This window comes from Panthera tigris, chromosome A3 (genome assembly GCF_018350195.1).
Source record: "Panthera tigris isolate Pti1 chromosome A3, P.tigris_Pti1_mat1.1, whole genome shotgun sequence".
Lineage (NCBI taxonomy): Eukaryota > Metazoa > Chordata > Mammalia > Carnivora > Felidae > Panthera > Panthera tigris.
In genome coordinates, this window is record NC_056662.1 from 126,809,477 (window position 1) to 126,830,949 (window position 21,473).

The 21,473-nt window shown below is 49.6% G+C and overlaps 1 protein-coding gene across 8 annotated transcripts in view; it reads left to right on the forward strand.

Annotated features, from left to right (window-relative positions):
- CYRIA (CYFIP related Rac1 interactor A) overlaps positions 1 to 21,473 on the forward strand; it is a 106,690-nt gene that overhangs the window by 35,882 nt on the left and 49,335 nt on the right. For 2 of the 8 annotated variants that reach the window (XM_042982464.1, XM_042982466.1), the window contains exons 2-4: positions 6,288 to 6,329; positions 7,984 to 8,134; positions 18,967 to 19,063. The gene's annotated coding sequence lies outside the window, so the exon portion shown is untranslated. Of the gene's footprint in view, positions 1 to 4,929; positions 8,135 to 18,966; positions 19,064 to 21,473 lie in introns of those variants that run through there. The other 6 variants (XM_042982465.1, XM_042982463.1, XM_042982467.1 and 3 more) reach the window with 6 other exon arrangements.

Below are 21,473 nucleotides of genomic sequence, written 5' to 3' on the forward strand. Positions count from 1 at the left end.
GCTCTTTCCGTAGCCTCATCTCCCTGCTGACACAATATCTGATGTGCTGATTCACTGCTGGCATCACGGGAAGCGCCAATGTAGGTAAAGCCCATTACAGCCTGATGCCAGCCTCATTTCCTACTGTCTCTGCTACCTCCTTCCTTCTTCCCCAGCCACTCTGAGCCATCCACGGCCTTCAAGGAAGCCACAATTTACAGATTCGACCGTCAGCCCTTGGCATTTGTGCAGGACGCTGGGCTGGTTGCAGTAGGTGTGACTACCCTGTAAAGATAAGGAAGACGTGCCCCCCCTCTTTAGGGGCTCCCCATCCCGTGGCAGAAAGAAAATGTGAACACAAGTAGCTTTCATACTTCAGAAGAGAAAGCTCATTTGATCTTCAAAGTGGCCCAGAGAGGCTGCTGGTGTATGTTGCTGAAAGATCTGCGTTTAATAGAATTTCTACCTCAAGATCAGACCAAGTTAAGGTCACACGGCCCAGCCAAGGCCAGGTTGGGAGCAGACCCGGTTTTCCTTGCGGCCCTATATAGCGTTCCTGCCGCATCAAGGCATCGTCCCGCCTTGCATCACCAGTGTTGGTTAAGGACAGCCTCTGTAGTCTGGACTGTTTGTGTCTGTCTTACTGCTGCCTGCCTGATGGAGACAAGTCAGCTGTCAGCTGCTGACGCCTCAAACCTGTTAAGTTGTGCCCCTTTTCTTCTGGAAAGGTGACATTCCTATAGGTGTAGCCTGGAAAGGGATGAGAAACGATGAAGATGCCCCTGTTGTCTAGGACACTCAGGGGTGTCAGGGAGAGGGGCCTGGTCACATTCAGTTTTTTTTTTTAAGTTTATTTATTGTGAGGGGGACGGAGGGGCAGAGAGAGGGAGAGAGAGAATCCCAAGCAGGCTGTACACTGTGTGCGCAGAGCCCGACATGGGGCTCGATCCCGTGAACCCTGAGATCATGATCTGAGCTGAGATCAAGAGTCAGATGCTTAAACGACTGAGCCACCCAGGCACCGCTGGTCGCATTCAGTTTCAAAAGTGTGTCCTGCCCCCACCCCCACCCCCACCCCTGAGGAGGACCTCTGGTTGGCGTGACCAACCCTGTGAAATACCTTCTCGGAGAGCAGCAATCCATGGTGGCAGTTGTGTTCAGAGAGTGAGATTTGAACTTCTGGAAAGACTGGGCAGAGTTTTCCGATGGGTTCCGGCCAGAGAAGGTGGTCTCCTTCTGCCATCCTCGTGGGGGAGTGACCTTTTCGCTGTCTGGGTGTGACCAGGAGGACAGATGGGGAAGCCACGACCCTGGGAAATGGAACAGGTGTGAGCTCGGGAGTAGAGACCTGGGCTCTTGTCCGGGTTCTGTTACCGCCTGCCACTGGCAATGGCCCTCGCGCACAGCGTCAGATCTGGCAGCTGTGGACGTTAGAGATTGAACTTGGGTTCAGAGGTGTGCTCCACCCCCCGCCCACCATCAACCTTGGCTGCTCGCTCGGCCTCTCTCGGAGCTGCTCTCCCAGTCCTTATGTGCATGATGAGGTTAAGGGGGGGCACAGCCGTGTGCAGTAAGATTGATACGAGGGCCACGTGATGTGCAGCACAGCACCCGGCACATAGTCAGTGCACAGTGCAAAAGAGTGACTTGAGTTTATCCCACCGCCATCACCCACTGGTTGACCTCTGATTGTCGGTCTAGGGTTGCCCGAGCCCTGGCACCCTGGGCAGTCACCATCTGGCCTCTGGGCTGCTCTCGGGTTGGGTTCCCAGCATAAGAAGCTACATGCCAAGACGGAAGAAACCAGAATCAGTTGGGAGAGCTGCGTCTAGTCATGGCTTTTCTGCCTACCAGCAGCAGGGTGGCATTGGATAAGTCCATCCCGTTCTCTAGAACTCAGGGACCCCCTGAATCACATGAATAATCATATTAGGAGTAGTAATGATAATACCAATAGCAGTAGTGGGTTTATTGGTGGCCCCCCAAAAAGTCCATGCCCTCACCCCTACCACCTATAAATATGACCTAATTTAGAAAGAAGGGTATTGGGGCGCCTGGGTGGCTCAGTTGGTTAGGCGACATACTTCAGCTCAGGTTATGATCTGGCGGTGTGCCAGTTCAAGCCCCATGCTCTGTGCTGACAGCTCAGAGCCTGGAGCCTGCTTTCGATTCTGTGTCTCCCTCTCTCTCTGCCCCTCCCCACTCATGCTCTGTCTCTCTCTGTCTCTGTCTCTGTCTCTGTCTCTCTCTCAAAAATAAAGAACCATTAAATTTTTTTTTTTTAAAACAGAAAGAAGGGTCTCACCTATTTATCAAATCTCATCACTCTCAGAAGCTCCTACCAAAGCAGATGGCAGGCGTTGCCCTTTGTGTTCCAGCGGGATGAGGCCAGTGCCTCCCCGAGCCTCTTCGGGCGTCACTAAGCCTCTTCAGGCCAGCAAGCTTCTCTAGAGCTGTCAGAAGTCGCTGGCCTACTGGTGCTGTGATGTTCCTTGATTAAATGAATGCCACAACATCTCTTCAGAGAACCAACTGAGGCTCATTGCCCTTCATTAACATTTCACTTTACCTGTGTTGATGTATGAGTCTGATTCAAGACTGATTTCCTGGTTTCAAAACAATGGCAGATTCTTTTTCCTCTTGGCCTGGTTCTTAAGCAGGCAGATTCTTGGGGGAAGGAATAAAATAGAAGCAGGCTATGAGTGCTGCGTCCTTCTCCCCTCCACCAGACCGGACTCCCTGCCCTCCAGATCCCAGCTCTGCCCTCTCCAGGCCGGGTCCGTGCTTGCTGACCCTGAGGAAGCGGGTCTTGGGGCTGTCGGTGCACTTGATTTCTCCTGTGGGGCTGGACAGCTGCTCACATGCCAGTCGCCTGTCTGGCTGCCGTAGGCTGCCGCAAAGAGCCACTGAGCCCTCACATTTGGGGGACTGGCTGGTTATCCGAATAGCTTCACGTTCAGGTTCTGGGTGTGAGGGCACAAGGAACCCAGCAGTCCTTTTAAAAGATACTGCTGAAACTAGTCCCTCCTTGCTTCTTGAATCATAGCACGACGGCTTCCTAATCAAGTTACGTCAGCCTGTTTTATATGTAAGGTCTACGAGCCCAATAGACTTAGAAGGCCTTCTGCTGAGCAAAGGAGAGTGAATGGTCGCAGAGGGGCATTTGCATGGCTTGGAAAGCAGGGGGTCATCCAGGAGAGTCCAACACAACTAAGCGTAAGAATAACCAGCCCCATGGGGCTGTGGATTATATTAGGGTTGGCCATATGTCTTGTGTGCCTGGGACAATTCCGCTTTATGCCTGTCATCCCCTGGGCATTATTAATATGCCCCCTTTCGCTCTTAGAAGTATCCAGGTTTGGCTGATAAATCGCATGGTCACCCTAATCGTGTGTCACTTTGTATGTGCACTTAGTAAGTTGCAGAGTAGATAATGTGTTTAGGTAAAAGCCTATACCTGTGTGCTTCAACCTCTCAGAAGTTGGTTGTAGGGGTAGCATTGTTCTACAGCTGTGGCTAAGTCACATCACCGTCTCATAGCATGTGCTGCTGAGAGGTGAGATCGTGGGCCAAAATGTCAAGTAGATAGGAGCTTAGGTCCTTCTTCGTAGCTTACTAGTTTTTTGACCTTGAGGAAATTACTTAGCTTATCTCGACTGTAAATTGGGAATAATCATACAGACCTCAGCAGTTGGTGCTGTTATGAAATCACCCATGTCAAGCATCTCGCTTATTTCTTGACACGTGATAAGCTGCCAACAAATGGCATTGCCGCTGTTATTTTTATTATGATGATGATGATTTTATGATTTTATGACTAGTATTATTTTGGCCTTAGTCTTTCCATCTGTGACATGGTGAAGGATGATCCCTGTCCTGCCCTGCTCCCCAGGTTGTTGTGAGGCTGAAAGCAGGTAGTATCCTCAACACCTAGGGTTGCTGGGAGCGTGTGCACCGTTTAAGGTGAGGACGTTTCGGCAGAGTCTCGCTTGCCCACCTGCCCAATGGATCCGTCCCTCTGGGTGACATGGAAAATAGGTTCCCAAGACATCATCCCTCTACCCGCCCTGAGGACTCTCCCGTCGCTGGCCCTCCTCGGCCCAGCCTACTTCCTCCTCCCATGAGCAGTAGTGTGTAAACACCAAGGCCAGAATGTCATTTACTGGTGCCGGCTGACTCGGGGGCTGCCACCCGAGTGTGGGAAGGGTCCAGATTTCTGGCTGGGCCGGCGAGGCACCTCTCAATGTTCCCTGGCTGGGGAGTTTCCTCCCTTCCTCTGCCTTTTGAATGTAAGTGTCATCTGTTCCCGGTGTCCTTGCTTTATTCCCTGTCTCTTTCCACTAATTTGCCTTCCTGTAAGCCTCCCTTTTCTTTCCTTGTTTTTTTTTTCTTTTTTGTTTTTTTTTCCTTTTTCTTTTGACGTGACTGCCCTATTAGGGAGGTTCACGGTAGCGGTTGAAAGCGGAAATTCCATCCGGATTGCCTGAATGGAAATCTTGGCTCTACCTACTGCTCAAAAGCTGAGTCCCTTGGACGACCACGTCAGTGTCCTTATCTATGAAAAAGGGGCAAGAATAATGCCTACCTAGTGTGGTTGCTGGGAAGTTTCAGGAGTTAAGAGGTACCCTGCTTAACAACGCCTGATGTACGTACAGTAGGTACTTGCAGAAGGGGAACTATTTTCATTATCTAAAAACCTGCCCGTTCATATTTCTTCATGTTGGCTGGTGCTCTTGGTAGGAAGGAGGCTGCAGCAAGGTCTGTTGACTCCGAGTTTAGGCTGGGACTCCGATAGACCATGCTTGCACCGGGGGCTTTCGAGTGAGTCCTTACCTGCTCAGACTGGATGGTGGGAACAGGTCCTCCATGCTTGGTCTTCTCCCTATCCATCTGCCTTCTCTTTGGTTTGTCCCTGCCCTGTCCTTCTACTTCCAGAGACATTCTAAAGTGGAAGACATGCAGCTGTTCTAAGCTCTGAGTCCCTCCACTGAATGGGGCAGGGGCACATGATACAGTGACAATGTGACAGGTCACTGGACTGGAGGGCAAGAGATGCCTGTTGTAGTCCTGCTTCTGCTGTATGACCCTGGATAAGCCATTTCATGTCTCCGGATTTCAGCTTCTCCCTTTTCAAAATGGTGGTCATTATCCCCTCTGCTCTGTACCTCTCTGAAAATGACCAAACATGAGATTTTGAGAAGTGTTCTCCTGGCTGCCACGTGCTACAGAAGCGAGGACTCCCACTGGTCTCGGATGGAGCAGAGGGTTTGTGGCAACAGCTGTGGCCACAGTCCACGCTGCTGACAAGAGGAGCAAATCAGTGTTGGTGTTTGCTGTGTGAGGCTGTGCTCGTGGGGACCTGAGATGGGAGTTGTCAGTGTCCTTCCCTGCTTGACCTCTGTTCTCTCTGATGGACATCTGGCCCATGGGTGACTCAGTCAGGAAACTACCAGCCATCGCTTCGAAAAGCTTGGACTCCTCTCAAGGATATGCTTACTTTGTGTTGTCCTGTGTTTGTTTGGATGGTGGGGGGAATCATTTACAGAATCAAGGGCAGATCCTGGGGGAATAATTTACAGAATCAAGGGCAGATCCTCAGAGTGAGCCCCTCCTCCCTGGTAGGGCCTCTGTGACCAAATCAATAAGATGGAAGGAGTTGGGGCATGCTGAGGGCTGGATTAGGATCACAAGTGACCCAAATGCTGGTCCATGGACAGAGCCAGGTTGGTGACATCAAAACTCTCCAGAAGCTTTGGCCGCTACGCCAGGCCAGAATTGTACTTTTTGTTACCTTCTCCAGCGCACAATGGGTTTGGGAACTGCTAGAGTGGGTGGGACTGGACTTGCCTGTCAGGAAGCTCCGCGTTCCCTGCCCCCTCCTTGTCCCCATCAAAAGACTGGAAAGAGTTAATAGTATTAGCTTTGATGTATGATTAGGTTATGATTAGGGTTATTTGTGTTCTTGTGCAACTTAACCAGGTGACTGTATCCTTAAAGATGCACTTTGGGAGTTGGGGTACTCTTGTGAGCGTCTGTAAATGAGTAGAGGGGTCAACATGGGTGGGAGAACATTCCGGAAGTACCTGAGAGTCATAGTCTGGGAGAGGCTGAGCATTCTACTGGCCTGACCCTCTTAGTTTTCTGGTGGAAGAAAGTGGGATTCTTGCTGGGCCCCAGTGGGAGAATGAAGTCTCTATCATATACACTGAAAACGTATTATAATTCCGAGGGTGTTTGACAAAGAAAGTGGTGGGGAGGGAGGCTCCTCCAATACTGAATCACTTCAACACCTTCCCTCTTGTTTCCAGGTCCTTTTGTGGCACATCTGGCCTCTCAGCCACAGCCAAGAGGTGAGAGACACGGTCTTACCCCGGGATCCTTCTTCAGAAATTCACATTCTTCATCGTCTACACCCAAGCACATAGAAAACAGCCCCTGTGTCAGGGCACCCTTTTCCTCTGGCTGTGCTCTGTGGTGGGAATTGACGAACACAACCCCAAATCCAGAGGAAACAAACCTCCTTCCTCCTCTACCTCCGTGACCTGCTTTCCCAAAATGCAGGGCCATCCCCACATGATGTCAGTTCAGAAATCACTTTCTCATCAGGCCAAGGACTTTTCAAAGTTGCTGTGTTTTCCCTATCGTTTCCTTCCTTCCTCCTCCCCCCCCCCTTCACTTACTGTTTTTTTCTTCCTCTTTCTCCACCCCCCTAGCCCGGCTCTCCAGCCTTGTCCCTTGTTGTCTGAGAACAGGAACAAAGCGCCAAGCGTAGATAATCATGATTTCCTGATGGGCCCTCTCAGTGCCAGGGCCCAGGCGCAGCTTCTCTGGGACACAGGAGCCTCTGCTGGGAGCACAGCAGGAAGCAGGGCCTTGGAGCCTCCCGGCTGAAAGAGAATCTAACAAGAATAATCTTTCATGTCCTTACAACAATTTATAGTTTCCAAAGAACTTTCTCCCGCATTCAAGCTAAAACACTGGAAAAATAAGTAAGACAAGTCCTAGTGTTTTGGCCTAATAACTGAGGTCTACAGTAGATGGGCAAAACATAGATGTGGGAGTTAGACATGCATTTATTTCTGGTTCTGTGCCTTTTTTCCATTATGACTCTACGGATCATTGTAGTTCTCTGAAACTCGGTTCTCTCACCTCTTGAGAAAATGGACTTCAGGGTACCTTGTGGGGAATTTCTGAGGACAAATCAGGAAAATGTACTGTAAGATTCACTTGGTATGCCTGGTAGATATTATTTACTTAATAAACGTGAGATCGCTTGTTGGGTTTTGGTTTTCTGCAAACAGGAGGGGCGGTTCAAATCCAAAGTAGCCAGAAAAGCCACATAATAAATGACACCCATGGGAGGAGGGACTGTATCTGTTACTGTGTTTTCCTGAAACATGGAGAGAGAGAGAAAGACAGAGAGACAGAGAGACCTACTGACTGGGCACAAATCACTGGAAAACAAAGCCCACCCACTACCGTGCTCCTGAGGCTTCTATTCCATAACAATATTTTTCTAATGGGAAACAGAACAATCCCAACCACATGCCTGAGGTAGACTGTTTCACTAATTTAGCTCCCAGGGGCCAAACTACAAAACCAGCGATCTGGAAAAAGTCCACCTCCCTTTTTGAATACCTGTTTAAAAAATTAAATAAATAAATAAATAAATAAAATAAAATAAACAAACCCTTCCCATTCAGGGTCAATTGAGAAGTCAGCCGGACCATGAAGCTCCTCTTTAAAAACATTCTGAGAGAGTCAGAGACATGTTCTAATCTGAATTCTCCAAGTTGCTGAATCCTTGAATGACACTGTTTTCTCTGAGCCTCAGTTTCCCCAGCTACAAAATGAAAGCATTAGAGAAGGCTATTGCATTGATTTCTTCCAGCCCTGGTAATCTGTGATTCTGGTATTCTCTCTGTTCTCCTTAAAAGATGTCTTATTTCTAGAGGAGAACAGGAAATGGCCTCTCAAAATAACATGACTTGCATTCCCTCTTAGCAGATTGTCACTCACGTAAGGACAGAGAAGCCACGGGACTCCAGCGGGCACGGCCCTGACTTGGGAGCCAGACTTGCCGCGGCCATCTTGTTCAGTGGGTTTGTCCCATCAGCCTGGATCGGTGAGCCTGAATCACAAGACACAGTGCTGGGTAAGAAACAAGTGACTTTGGCCATGGCAGACAGCACCACGGTAACTTTCCTGTTTAGTGGAAAGGATACGCGCTGTGTGTGCTTATAGAATACTGGAAAGTATTAAGGTGGTCATTTCACCAGATTTGTCATCTTTGATTAGAAGTCATGCCTCCTGACACCATATACACATAAAAGGAAAAAAAAAAAAAAACACCCCAAGGTTATAGTTTTGACATGGTTAAAGGGAGGGTGCCTGGGAGTCTCAGTCAGTGGAGTGTCCGACTCTGGATTTCGGCTCGGGTCATGACCTCACAGTCTGTGGGATCGAGTCCTGCGTCAGGCTCTGTGCTAACAGTGCGGATCCTGCTTGGGATTCCCTTGCTGCTTCCCTCTTTGCTTCTCCCCTGCTTGTGTGCTCTCTCCCTGTCTCTCAAAAGAAATAAATAAACATACATGCATACATACATAAAGTGGTTAAAGGTCCCTGGGTTCTACCAATATATTCTGAGTGGGAGCTGTAGCTGTCCTGAGCTGTGAGTGTTTAGGCATGAGGTAGAGTAGCTTAGAACTGCATACAGGAGAGAGCAGGTTAGAACTGTACCTCCAGGTGACTTGTCCTTGCAGAATTCGTTTCCTCTGAAGCACAGTCTGGGTTCCTTTCTTGCCCATTCTTGCCGTGCAGACTCAGGTGAGCAGGAACGTCCTTAAGTAGCAAACCCAGGATGGAATTCGGGTCTCGTGCCCGAGGTCTGGTTTGCCTCGCACTGGCTGTAACATTTTTTGAGACATTTTTAGTTTGCGAAGTTCTCATCCAGGAGCATTGCCACGCACCAGCTGCAGGTTGCCAGGCACATGGGTTCTTTGTTGTTACTGCTTTCCTCCTCTGTCACCTCCTCCTGATCCATTATGGATCTGCAAGGACTGGGCCACATCTGCCTGAACTTCTTCGTTGAACTCGGACGTGACATGAACCGACACCCCTCCCAGATGACTAAGGTTCTACTGAGGGCTCAGCAGCCTGGGTTCTGGTATTCTAACACATCTCCATAAGCTGGCCCAGGACGCCCACCAGGACAAGACCAGGAGTCACGAAGGAGATGCCAATACACTGAGAAGGCCATGCACCTGTTCATCTTTCTCCACTTGCTGGTGTTACCTTCTGCTGCCCTCTGTCCAAAAGCTCTTCTTCTTCATCTAGATGTCTTGAGTTCCCTTAAAACTAAAAGCAGAAACATTTCATACAGCTGAGTGTAGCACAGAAAGCAAGACCAGGTGATCTCTAAGGTGTTTTCCGGTTTCATCCTAGACCTGTTGCTTATACCAAATTCTCATTCTTTGAGGGAATAGGATTGTCTTGTGCTCCCTTCCTTTTTCTTCCTCTTACGGTTTCTTCCCCTAGAGTGGCCGCCAGGCTACAGCATAATTTAGAGGAAGGAGGAGAGCTTTTAGAATTAGACAGACCCGATTTCAAATCTCAGTTCTGCTTCTTTAGTTGAGTGATTTTGCTGAGATCATTTCAAATTCCTGAGGTTCTGTTTCCCCGTCGGTAAGATGGGGACAATATGCTCTATGTTGTCCACTTGTGGTCAAGATCAAAGGATATAGTTGAAATGCATTAACATAGTTTCTTCCTCAACAGATGTTAGCTCCTTTTCCTCCCCAGTCTTATCTAGAGCTACTTAAGTGTAGCTTTGATCCCCCATTGGGTTCTTTCGTAACCTTGTGCCTTGTGTGTCCGTTAGCTCCGAAGAAGGTGCCATCTTGGTGCTAGGCCTACAGCGCCAATTGTGGGATCATCAGCAAATAAACATTTGTACATTGTATCAGGCAGTGTTCAGTGTTATGGAAAAAAGTAAAACAGGAAAACCTAAATAAATAAAGCAAGCCAGAGAGATGGGATGTGGGGAGAGCAGGACTGCTGTTCTATACAGGGTCCAGGGGAAGCCTCCCTGGCTAGGTTTTACTGGAGTAGGATGTAGACAGAGGGAGGGAGTGAGCTAGAAGGAGCAGAGGCCCTGAGGCGGGAATGTGCTTAAGGAACTGCAAGCAGCCAGTAGGATTGGAGCAGAAGGAGCAGGGGACAGTGGAAGGGGGTGAGGGCAGAGAGAAGCAGTCAGATCATGTAGGGCCTCATAAGCCACTGTAAGGACGTGGGCTTTTATGTTCTGGCTGGCCTTTCCAGAGATTCTCCTACTTTTCCTCCCTCTTCCCTAGAACATCTCTAAAGGCCCCATCTCCGAAGCCTCCCTGAGTAGAGAAAGGGACGGATGCTCTTGCCCAGTAGAGCACGAGCCATCCGTTCAAAAACCTGTATTGGTAACAAGACTCTGGAGATGAATGAGACGCAGACCTGTTCTAGTGCCCGTGGTCCAATGCTAGTTCAAGCTGCTTGAGAAAGTTGCATTGGTAAATGAGGTCGAAATGAGTCGTTGTTCTGATTTGGTCATTGTGGAGCCAGTTTGCTAGAGTGGCCATTTTCCACGGGCACCTCGCACAGGTCGCTCCTACCGGTTCTCTTGAAATGCATTCACATAGTGTATTACCAAGTCTTGCCTTCAGGGTAGAGACAGGATGAATTCACTCAGCAAACATCTGAGTGCCTATTCTGTGTCAGTGCTAGTGTAGACACTGGGTACAGATGACGACTAGGTTTACACCCTGCTCTCGAGGGGTTTATGGTTTTAGTGGGACACCTGCTAGTGACCCACCAACACAACTGATCTGTGGCTGTGAGGGAGCCCAAGGGGACGCTCCTGATGCAGACAGAGGGGCAGGACGGGGCAGCTCCTTGGGCATGTCGTCTCCACTCAGTCCTAGAAGTGAGGAGCAGTGAATGGCAAGGAGGGTGGGGAACATCAGGGAGGGGTGTTGGGAGTTTCCAGGCAGAGGAAGGACATAAGCAGGGGATGCCCGGTGCCTGTCACCATGCCTGACAGTCACTGGAGTGTGAGGTGAGGCAAGTCTGAGAGGCGCCTTCAGAGGGGGGAGATGGAAGGCTAACCAGGAGCCTTGAATGCCCAGCCAAGGGTGTTGAGTGCACTTGAGGACAGCCTAGAGCGGGAAGAGTTTTTTAAGCCCAGAGTGATGGCCTGAGGAGATTGGAGTTAGATGAAACTAAGGGTCTAATTTTATTGACCCTGAATTTGTTCTGATTGATCAAAAAATGCTTCATTTTTAAAGTGCTTATTTTATACCTACTCCTGGTAACATTATAAGATCATAGCTTCCTCAGATGTGAAATAGGTTCATGCAGATGGACTGAATGAGATGGTCTTCTGGAGCTGATGAATTCATGGCCCTTTCTGCCGCCCGGTGCCCTAGTGAATGTTGAACATTGATGGTTTCGTGTGGGGTCTTGGCACTCAAATTGCTGGAAAGCGGTGAGAACATGAGCCTTGTTTCTGACTGGAGGGAGTAGCTGGCGAAAGCCCAAGCTTTTCTAGTAGAAATGATGGAATTTAGGTCTTGGTACCTTTTTTTTCTAGTCAGAAAACAAACGGGTAATATCTATCTCTTAATCCTCTCCTAGTTGAATAGGACAGTAAGAATGTTCTCTTTAGAAAGTACACATTCACTGGCCAGACAATACCTGAGTCCCAACCATGTGGCTCTGTACACTGTATGAGGATTGGAAACCATCAAGACAAATTAAGCCTGCTCATCCGTCCAAGGAGATCATGTTTGTGACGATGACAAAGCCACAGACGCAGAGAGTGGGTAGGAGGCCCTTGCATGCACAAAGTACAGAAAGGGAGCATGTCCTCTGCCCTGGGAAGTCAGGAAAGGTTTCCAAGAGGGGCCAAACGAGCTGGGTATTGAAGGGTGAGTAGGAGTTAGGAGCTGGGCGAGAGACACCCCTAGTACAGAATGGCACTCTATAAATAAGGGCCAGTGTTCAAACATCTGTGGTGGCGGTGGAGAGGAAGTAGCCGGAGTGATCATCGTGCACAGAAAATGCCTCAACTCTGCATTTTAGAATCCATTAGTAGCCTCCTCCTTAGCCTCCCACCTTGTTCCCAACAGTGACTAAAAATAATCAGATTGACTAATTTGAGTCGATCTCTTCTCTGACCCCATGGAGGTGTTAGTGAGTGCAATCGGATGAGAGGGACCAAGAAAAGAAGTGGAAAGAGGAGGAGGGAGCCATCGCCATCACCCAGAAACACTGACGGAACAGTATAGCTTGCACCAGGGCTCTCTGGTAGCAAAACTCAACTTTACAGACAGCCGGGTCTGCTTCTTCCCAGTGGAAACTGCAAGGGCTGTTTAGAACTGTGCTCCTCTCCCTTCCTCTTAGAAAAAAGTTATGTGGGGCGCTTGGGAGGCTCAGTCGGTTAAGCGTCCGGCTTCAGCCCAGGTCATGATCTCACAGCTTGTGGGTTCGAGCCCCACGTCGGGCTCTGTGCTGACCGCTCCGAGCCCGGCGCCTGCTTCGGCTTCTGTGTCTCCCTCTCTCTCTGCCCCTCCCCAGCTCGTGCTCGCACTCTGCCTCTGTCAAAAATAAATGAACTTAAAAAAAATGAAAAGAAAAAAGTTATATGTATATGTTTGTGTGTCTGTATATACCCAGATACGTGTGTGTGTGTGTATATACATACATACGCGCACAGACACGCACACATATGTAGTATGTAGAATCTATTCTAGCCTAACGCACCCTGGTGCCGACGCCCTCCAGCCACTCGTGGCGGCTGAAAGACGAACGGATGGGTTAGAATTGGCCTCGCTGACCTGCACCACTTCCTTGGGCGTGTTGGGTGTGTTGAGGTCTGTGCTCCCGGCACCAGAGGTCCACAAGCACACCAGGATGCCCGTTACAGAAGAGGAAACTGCAGCTCAGAGGCATGAAGCAGCTTGCCCAAGGCCCCCCGCTCCTAGGTGGTCAGGACTCACACTCACTTGTGACTGTCTCCCCTTCCGCTCTGCATGCCGTGCTATCCTTCTGATAAACCAATGAGGAGCAGTTAAGGATCGTCCCTGAACGTGGCCCTCACCTAGAGCTCTGAAATGCAGCACTGGACAGAGCAGTGACATCCTGTCTTGGAGTCTTCTCCGGATCTTCCGATGCCAGCAGACTCTCCACAGCTTGCCCCAAGGGTGTCTGTTTACATGCTTCCAGGGACGGGGAGCTCACTACTTGATAACAACAGTCGGTTCTGCTTGTGGGCACTTGGGGATCCTTCCCTCCTTGAAGAGCTGTCTCTGAACTTAACCTTGTCCCATTCTGGTAGGCTTACTTCCAATTGCTGTTGTTGTTGTCTTTAAGGAATCTCTGCACCCAATGTGGGGCTCAAACTCCTGACCCTGAGATGAAGAGCAGCGGGTTCCACTGACTGAGCCAGCCAGGCTCACCCTCATTTCTAGTAGGCTTAAACATCTCAATAGCAAGCAGCTTGAGGGATGAGTGCTTTGCTCTGATTGGAGTCTCCGGTAGATATAGCCCCATGACGTACCCTCCTCTCCATTTCTCCTCTTGGAGAACCAGGAGAATCAGTCAGGGCTTCCTTGACTCTTCTCTTGGGGGGTCTGTTTGTCCTTCCTGACGGGCTAGGCAGAGGAGACGACATGGCACCTGGGTTTCTTCTCTTCTCCCTCTCAGGAAAAACCTCACCGTGAGCTTCTTCTCACCCTCTTTGCTCCAGAAGCCTGGCTGTACCAGGGCGAGTAAGCATTTCTCTTGGATGCCTTTAACTGACATAAGGTGAAGTTTGGAAAGAAGGAGCAGAGATGAGAAAGAAAAGGAAGGAAGGACAGGACGGCTGTGGTGTCGGGATTAACTTGGGTTCTGGCCCGAGCTGTGGCACGGACTCACCATTTGACCTTGGACACCCCCTTCCCCTCTCTATCGTCACTATGTGGGAGTCGGGCCTGACTGTCCAGGGCTTTCCCTTTCCGAACATGACCCCAGAGAGAGTCATGGCTGCTGAACCCACATGTTGTCCAGCAGGACCCTGATGTGGGGTTCGCTTTTGCACCACCAGAACCAGGAAGCACCTCTGGAAGGTGAGAAACTGGACCCCCCCCCCTTTTCATGGCAGGAAGGGCCTCCATCAGCTCTGGAGCACAGAACGGCTGATCTGGTTCTCAGAGTAAAAGGGCTCAGCCTGCACCCTGCCCCCATCCTGATGCTGTGAGCCCTGGTGCCCTTGCTCTGCCCCTTTCTTCCAGTTTTCCAGCTTCTTGAAGCTCTGTCTGTGCTTCTTCTCTGTGCTGGAAGATAGGAGAATCAGCTTAGGGTGCTTGGCTTAGCCCTGATGGCGAGCCCACCTTTCTCTGGCGCTTGGAAGCTGCCAGCCTAGTGGTCGCAGGATGAGGGGACTTCATCTGACCTGCACAGCAGAGTTAGGCCCAGGCTGCAAATGGGCAGACGCGTTCTGCGGAGAGAATCGTTGCTGAGGAAATCGGGCTCCGAACGTGTCTCCTCCAAAGACCTCACTTCCCAACAGGCCACCTTGCTCTCCTGACCGTGCTGCCGGCCCAGGAAGAAGGGGAACATGGCCATCTGACAGAATTATTCAGTTGCCATTACATGGGACAAAAGGGGCCTGGCAATGTGATGACATTTGCAAAAGCGTGTGTCCCTACTTTCAGGGAATGACACGTGACAGTGTGCATCAGAGGGGACTTTAGGTGGGGTTGGTTCAGTGGTGGTCATCATGAAACACTGTGTCACATGATGGTTAGGAGGACAGACTGGACCCAGACCGCCTGGGTCACAGTCCTCCTCTCCCGCTCGCTAGCTGGTGGGTTCAGACAGTTAGCACATCCCTCCTCCAACAGTTCCCTCGTCTGTAAAGTGAGAGTCGATCGCACCTTCTTCATAAGTAAGGCTGCTTTGCTCATTAAATGAGCCAGCATGTGCACCTGCTCCCGGTGGTGCTGGGCACATAGTAAGGACTCAATTAGCGTTAGCTCTTCTTATTTTGATCTAAAGCCTCAGTTGAATATTTTACTTGAAAGTAAGTTTTTGGGGGGCACCCGGGTGGCTCAAGTCGGTTAAGCATCCGACCCTTGGTTTTGGCTCAGGTCATGATTTCATGGTTTGTGAGTTCGAGCCCCGTGTCGGGCTCTGCCGTAACAGTGCAGAGCCTGCTTGGGATTCTCTTTGTCTCCCTCTCTCTCCGCTCCTCTCCCCCACCTCAAATAAATTTAAAAACCATATTGCAAAAAGTACGTTTTCGGGATGCTCTCTGGGTTCGAGCATTTTAAAGCTATTTAGTAAGCATCTTCGGTGTGCAGAACTGGTCCTAGAAGATGGGGTTTCCAAGCCGAAGTCAGCAATGGTGATAAACAGACCAACATCAGATGTGTGACACCTCCTGTGCCATTAGAACAACTGAAGCATTTTAGGAGACCAGAGGCAGCAGGGCAGCTCACTGACCGGGGAGGCTTCTCAGAGGCAGAGGTGGCTCAGAGTAGGGGTGGTGCCCAGGAGGGTTGGAGACAGGAGACTGGGAGCAGATGACGGGTTGTGAGAAGGAGGCAGAGATCTGCAAGGGTGGTGGAGGGGTGGGGGTGCCGTTCTGAACGGGAGGTGGGAGAATGGCTAAGGAGAGAGAGATTGCTTGACAGTGGTCACGGGGGTTGGCGTGGGCGAGCCTGTGGGCACCGGGTGGAGATCCGTCCACCTTGTCCAGCTCCCCGTCGGGGGAGGGACAGGGCCCCCCATGTGCTGGTGGAGGCCCCGCCCTGCAGGCAGGACGGGAGCAGACCTCTCTGCCCCCGACGCTGAGAGAGCACAGGCCCCTCTGTGTGCGCGAAGAGCCCTGGCCGGGCCTCCTCTCCTTGAAGGGCCCCACAAAGCCTCGCTTGTTCTCCCCTGACATCAGACCTCGCCCTCAGGACTTCTCTGTTCTTCTGGGGCAAGATCTCACACAGTGATAATAGCGTGAAAGGGAAGGGAGGGAGCAAGTGAAGACTGGCTCCGGCGTTGCCATGCCAACCTGCTCCCCAGCCGGGGCAGGAAGATGGCGCCCCCGGCACGTGCGCCTGTGTCCCTTCCCGGTCACGCCCGGGACCGTGTTGAGTTGCTGAGTGCCTGGTCCGGGCCCAGGAGGAGCTGCTGGTGTCAGTCCTAAGAGAGGCTGGCTGGTTGGTCAGTAATACACAAACTAGTAGAGGGTCAAATTAAGTATTGCTACACACAATGGGTTGATTGTTTTCTGGGTTTCTTTTTTTCCCCTTAAGGAAGCAAGTGTTGCATTTAAACACCTGGGTTTTCTATTTTAACAAAGATGTGTATATAGTTTTGCCTTCCACGTTTCATAAAAGCTTACTGATCAGAGGGATCTGTGTGATCATCTGGTCTAGCTTCTGGCTGATCCTTTTTTCAGGTGAGTAAACTGAGGCTGGCTGAGTGGGGAGTAGGAGGCAATTTGAACAGGGAGAAGCGTAAAGGCTTTGTAGCCATCTAGTCCTGGGCTCCAGGAGCGGGATACCGTGTGTAAAGCACTTAGCGCAAGACCTGGGTCCACCGTGGGGCTCCGTAAATGCTATCCCTGATTATTTTCTGAACTTTCATGCGTGCCAAGTGGGGTCAATAAATGAAACACTCATAAAACAAAATGCATGTTGAATCAGTACAGGGGAGCCTCTTGATCTCCTTCGTCCTAAAATAACTGCTTCCTTTGGAGATGCAGAATAAAAAGGGGACTTCAAATCCTTAGTCTAGCGCAGCGCTTCTCAAATGTATGGCCAAGGCCACAGGCTCGGCCGCCGTGAAGGTGAGTTGCTGTCTCCACAGTCTCTCCGGTGTTGTTTCCCACACGCCGCTGGGCCCAGGTGACTTGAGGTTGTTTCATATAGCGGGCTTTCCTGCTGGTGTGAACAGCAGAGTAGCCTCAGACCTCGTGTTTGAGTAAAAATTTGCAATCTTCAAGTGGGATTAAGACGCAGCCTAAACAGTACTTGATCCGTCTGTGAGGCTGCGAGCTCCGCAGCAGATGGAGAGCAGTGCTTTCAAATTTAGTCATTGGTGGCCACGGACACCAGCCTGGGAACCCCAGCTGCAGGGTAAAGTTTAAATCGGGATAGCGTATGGTTGAGTCATCAAGAGCTGGGCTGGGCTTTAAAATAAACTTGGAGATAAACTCAATGACTTTGTTTGCTTTAATTGCGGTCTTGGTGCATCCATCCAAACAGGGAAGCCCCACGGTGACTTTGCTGCCTTCTCTGTGTATTGTGAGTTTCCTGCAGGAGCATGTCTGAAAGCAGCGTCACATGTCCGGAAGCCCATCTGTGTAGAAACAGCCTATCTGTCTATAAGCACAGGGGTGGGGGTACGACCACGAATGGAGGAGCTCCTCCTATCTTAATGTACGCTTCCAGAGTGTTTTCCAGTTGTGCCAAAGTGAGCCAGAGAAACTCATTTTGATAAGCTTGGGATAGAATGTCAGCCTTTTTTTTTCTTTCTTTTTTTTCCTATTTTTTTTCTTTCACTTTACACTCCCAACTGGAGTCAAGGTGATTCAGCCGCAAGCCGTGTTTCCCTTGGTGGAAAACGTGACATAAGAAATTAGCGAAAGCAGCTGGGGAGGATGACTACTTAGCCAAATGGTTGAATCTATTAATCTTTTCTCCCCACCCCAGTTGCCTTGGCCCATTGCTGGCTGACTCTTGAAGACCAGTCAGTGCCTTTGAAATGACCTTGAACGGGAATTAAGGGAGTTACTGAGTTAAGTAAGCATTGGGTACTACAGCTGTGAATTTGAACATTCTACTACTAAGAGGAATAGCGTTTAGAAAATATCCAGGTCATTGAAATCAATCCCTCTGCTTTGTCCTTTTTACAAACTTCTGCTTTCGTGCTAAGGCCCTACCCTGACCTGGTCTGGCATTTTTAATGTGAGACGATAATGCCCCTTAGTGGAGAAGACACATAACTGCAAGCTTTTGCATTTGCCCAAAGAAAAGCTGTTTTAGCGAACGACCTCTCTTTCGTAATTCTTAAAACTGAACAGGGTACCTATTTTTTGAGGGTCACCGGGAGAATCACGTGAGATCATTCGTGGGCAGCACTTAAAATAGCATTGAGCACAGGACTGACAGTGGCTGTGACCGTGGTTGTCTGACAAGGAGAATGTGGGTAAGCAGGGAATGAGTGAAGTCATCTTCGAGTCCCCAGGATTTTAGGTCAAGGTCCTCCGTGTCAGCGGTGATATGTCAGCATGTCCTCACCTGGGATGGGACGCTCTCACAGCTGGCCCACCAGCCTGGAGGCAGCGAAGCCCACTTCTGCAAGTGCACCCAGGTTTCAGCACAGGGAGTTTCGATTCAAAGAGACATCTGCAAATGCGAATCCACAGCCCGGAGACATGTCATTTTGTCATGCCTGTCCCTGACCTTGAGCTTCTCCCAGCTCAGCCTCCAAATCTGATTGGCAGGGCCAAAGGCAGGGACAGTCACAGGCTTCCCTTTGTGCGAATGAGTCGCTGACCGTCTCCTCCAAGCGGGTGAAGCAGACTCTTCTCAAAGCCCCTTGCTGCCTGTCTTCAGCTCATTTGTGCATCGCTGAGGGTGTAGATTGCTTTCAGATGGCTCGAGTTTCCTTCCTTTTAATTTTCAACTATAACATGAGATCCCTGTCTGCTTCTTCATATGCCAGAAACCAGTTACAGCTTCATTAAACTCGGTGGAAAGGGGAAAAACATTTCCTTCCTTCCTTCCTTCCTTCCTTCCTTCCTTCCTTCCTTCCTTCCTCCGTCACATTTTTTCCCCTCTTCTGCCTGCCCATTCTTCCTTCCCTCTTTCTCTAAGCAAATGGCTGGGACTCAGACACGAGATCCTTGGATACAGATTTTGGTATTCACGCCGTCACTTCTGCACTCATTTTTTTTTTCCCTTTTATTAGCAAACCCGTATTCCCTGAGTGGCCTGCTGTGGATTCAAGCATAAAGTCCTAGCTCCTGTCCTGGAGGTGCTCACCTTCTAGGAAGAGAGGCAGACAGGTAAGCAGGAGTGACTGGAACGTGGAAGGGTGGCACGTGAGGACTCCTGGGGCTCTGGTAAGAGGTGGACAGCAGGGGACACCGCTCCCACCCCAGGACTGGGACAGGCATCCAGGCAAGCCCCAGGCCAGCCGAGGATATCAGTCTACCTGGCAGAGAACTACGTTTAACGCAGGTGTAAAAGCGCATAGGAATACCAGTCCCGCCCCTTCATCGTAACCGGAAGACTGGGATCTGCCGAAGGATCTCCAAGTGAGCCTGTGACAGCTGTCACTCCCAAGGCCCCTCGTCTCCACCCACCCACCAAGAGTGCGTGATCTGGCCTTACCTTCCATCCAGCTCCCGAGCCTCACCGGTTGCCAGATGTTCAGTAACAAGTTTCTCCCTCCCGAGTCCACAGCCTCCTTCTGCCTGAAACCTTTCCAGCTTATTCCAGCCCAGATGAGTTACCTCTTCTCTTGCGCCCCTTTTCCAGAACGCTTTCGCTTTACCCCAATCGCAGTCCTCACTAGAACCTTCCATCCTTTACAGTGGGCTTTGAACATGGCTTCTTGCCCTCACTGGGTTGTGCTCTTATCTCAGACCACTGCAGGGATCGAGTCTTACTGAGCACTAGTCCCTAAAAAGAGCAGATGTTCATGTATTTATTCCTTAAACCATTCACCAACTTTCTATACTCTGTTAAGGACTGTGCTGGGTATTGAGGATGGAGGGATAATTAAGACCTGCCCTCAAGGAGCTCAACAGACATGTATAAGTATTTTAGTTTTGGAAGAAATATATACAGGATTTACAGGATGTGTGTATGTGGATAGATAGATATTCTATCGAGTTGTCTATATACAGAAAATCTCGAGGCAGCTGGGTGGCTCAGTCAGTTAGACATCCAACTTCAGCTCAGGTCATGATCTCACAGTTTGTGAGTTCAAGCCCCATGTCAGGCTCTGTGCTGACAGCTCAGAGCCTGGAGCCTGCTTTGGATTCTGTGTCTCCTTCTCTCTCTGCCCCTCCCATGCTCATGCTCTGTCTCTCTCTGTCTCTTAATAATAAATAAATGTTTTAGAAAACTAAAAAAAAAAAAACCTATCTGTATCTATATCCATATCCATATCTATATATCTATATCTATATCTATATCTATATCTATATCTATATCTATATCATCTATGTCTATATCTACTAGGGTCATTGGAAGGAAGAGGTCATTTAATTTGGGAGCAAGTGTCAGGGTGGGGTGAGGACGAGGTATTTGATTTCATTGCCAGTGGGGGATCAGCTAAATTATATTGACTATAAATTGGTAGAGAGCCCAGCAGAGCCAGTGGAAATTTGCCCACTGAACAAAATCTTCGGGTATGGTGGTACTTTCTAGAAGTTTTGAAAAATGCTTATTACTTATTCCAACAAAATGCTGCCATTTCCTGGGCAACGTAACGAGACTCCCAAAGCCTTGGGATCTGTATTAACATCATTGTTTTGTCATCTCATGGGGTTTGTTTTTTCCAATTTGAAATTTGAAAGCCAAAGAGTAGACCTTTGGTGTTTGCAAATTATCGCCAACCTAATGCCTTAATGTTACAGTTGTACTATTATTATAATTGCAATGAGACCTGATTGAGGCTTCTAGGGCTGGGACCTAGCAGGTCCTCAATTGCTTCTTGAATTCCCAAGGAAAAAGGGTCTGCATTAGAGAATGTCATAGTAGTCCTTTGAATACACATGGAGGATTAAACTAGGCTATCCAAGCACTGCCCAGTAGAGGTACTTGGGGGAAACTTTGTTGAATGTATGAAAATTATTTATAGTTTGCATGCCTTTGCGTTCACAACATTTACTGCCTCGAACATACACAAGGGCTTGAGAACAGTTTCTCTGTAGTAGTATAGGCATTCTACCAGATACCAGAATTACTGTTTTTTCCCAGACTAACTCTGTAGCACTCCCTGATGGCAGCAGTGGGCCAATTTTGATATAGCGGGGGACATGGGAAAGTGCTGGGGTTCTGTCGTCACTCTCCTTGCCGTGTAACTTGCAATCCACACGGCTTCAAGAAACAAGACCCGGGCGGCATGTGGAAGGTGCTGTCAGTGTGAAATGGTGTTGCTGGGAGGAAAGGTGCATCCCCCTTCTAATTAGCTTAGCTCATGATTGGGCATTAGGTTGCCTGGGTACATATTTGGAAATTGTTGCCTATCCTCTCTGTATAACCCTAGGAGGTTGGAGCATGGAGCGGTTCCAGATCCCTGAGCCAGGCCTGGTGGGCAACAGATGATAAGGATGAGGCTCAGAGCAGGAGAGTGACCTTCCCCAAGGTCCTGTAGCACATAAGTGGCTAAAATGAGAGTAGGGCACAGAGCCCATGACTCTCTGTTCACTTGGTGGCATTACAGAGGCATTGCAGTCAATGGTA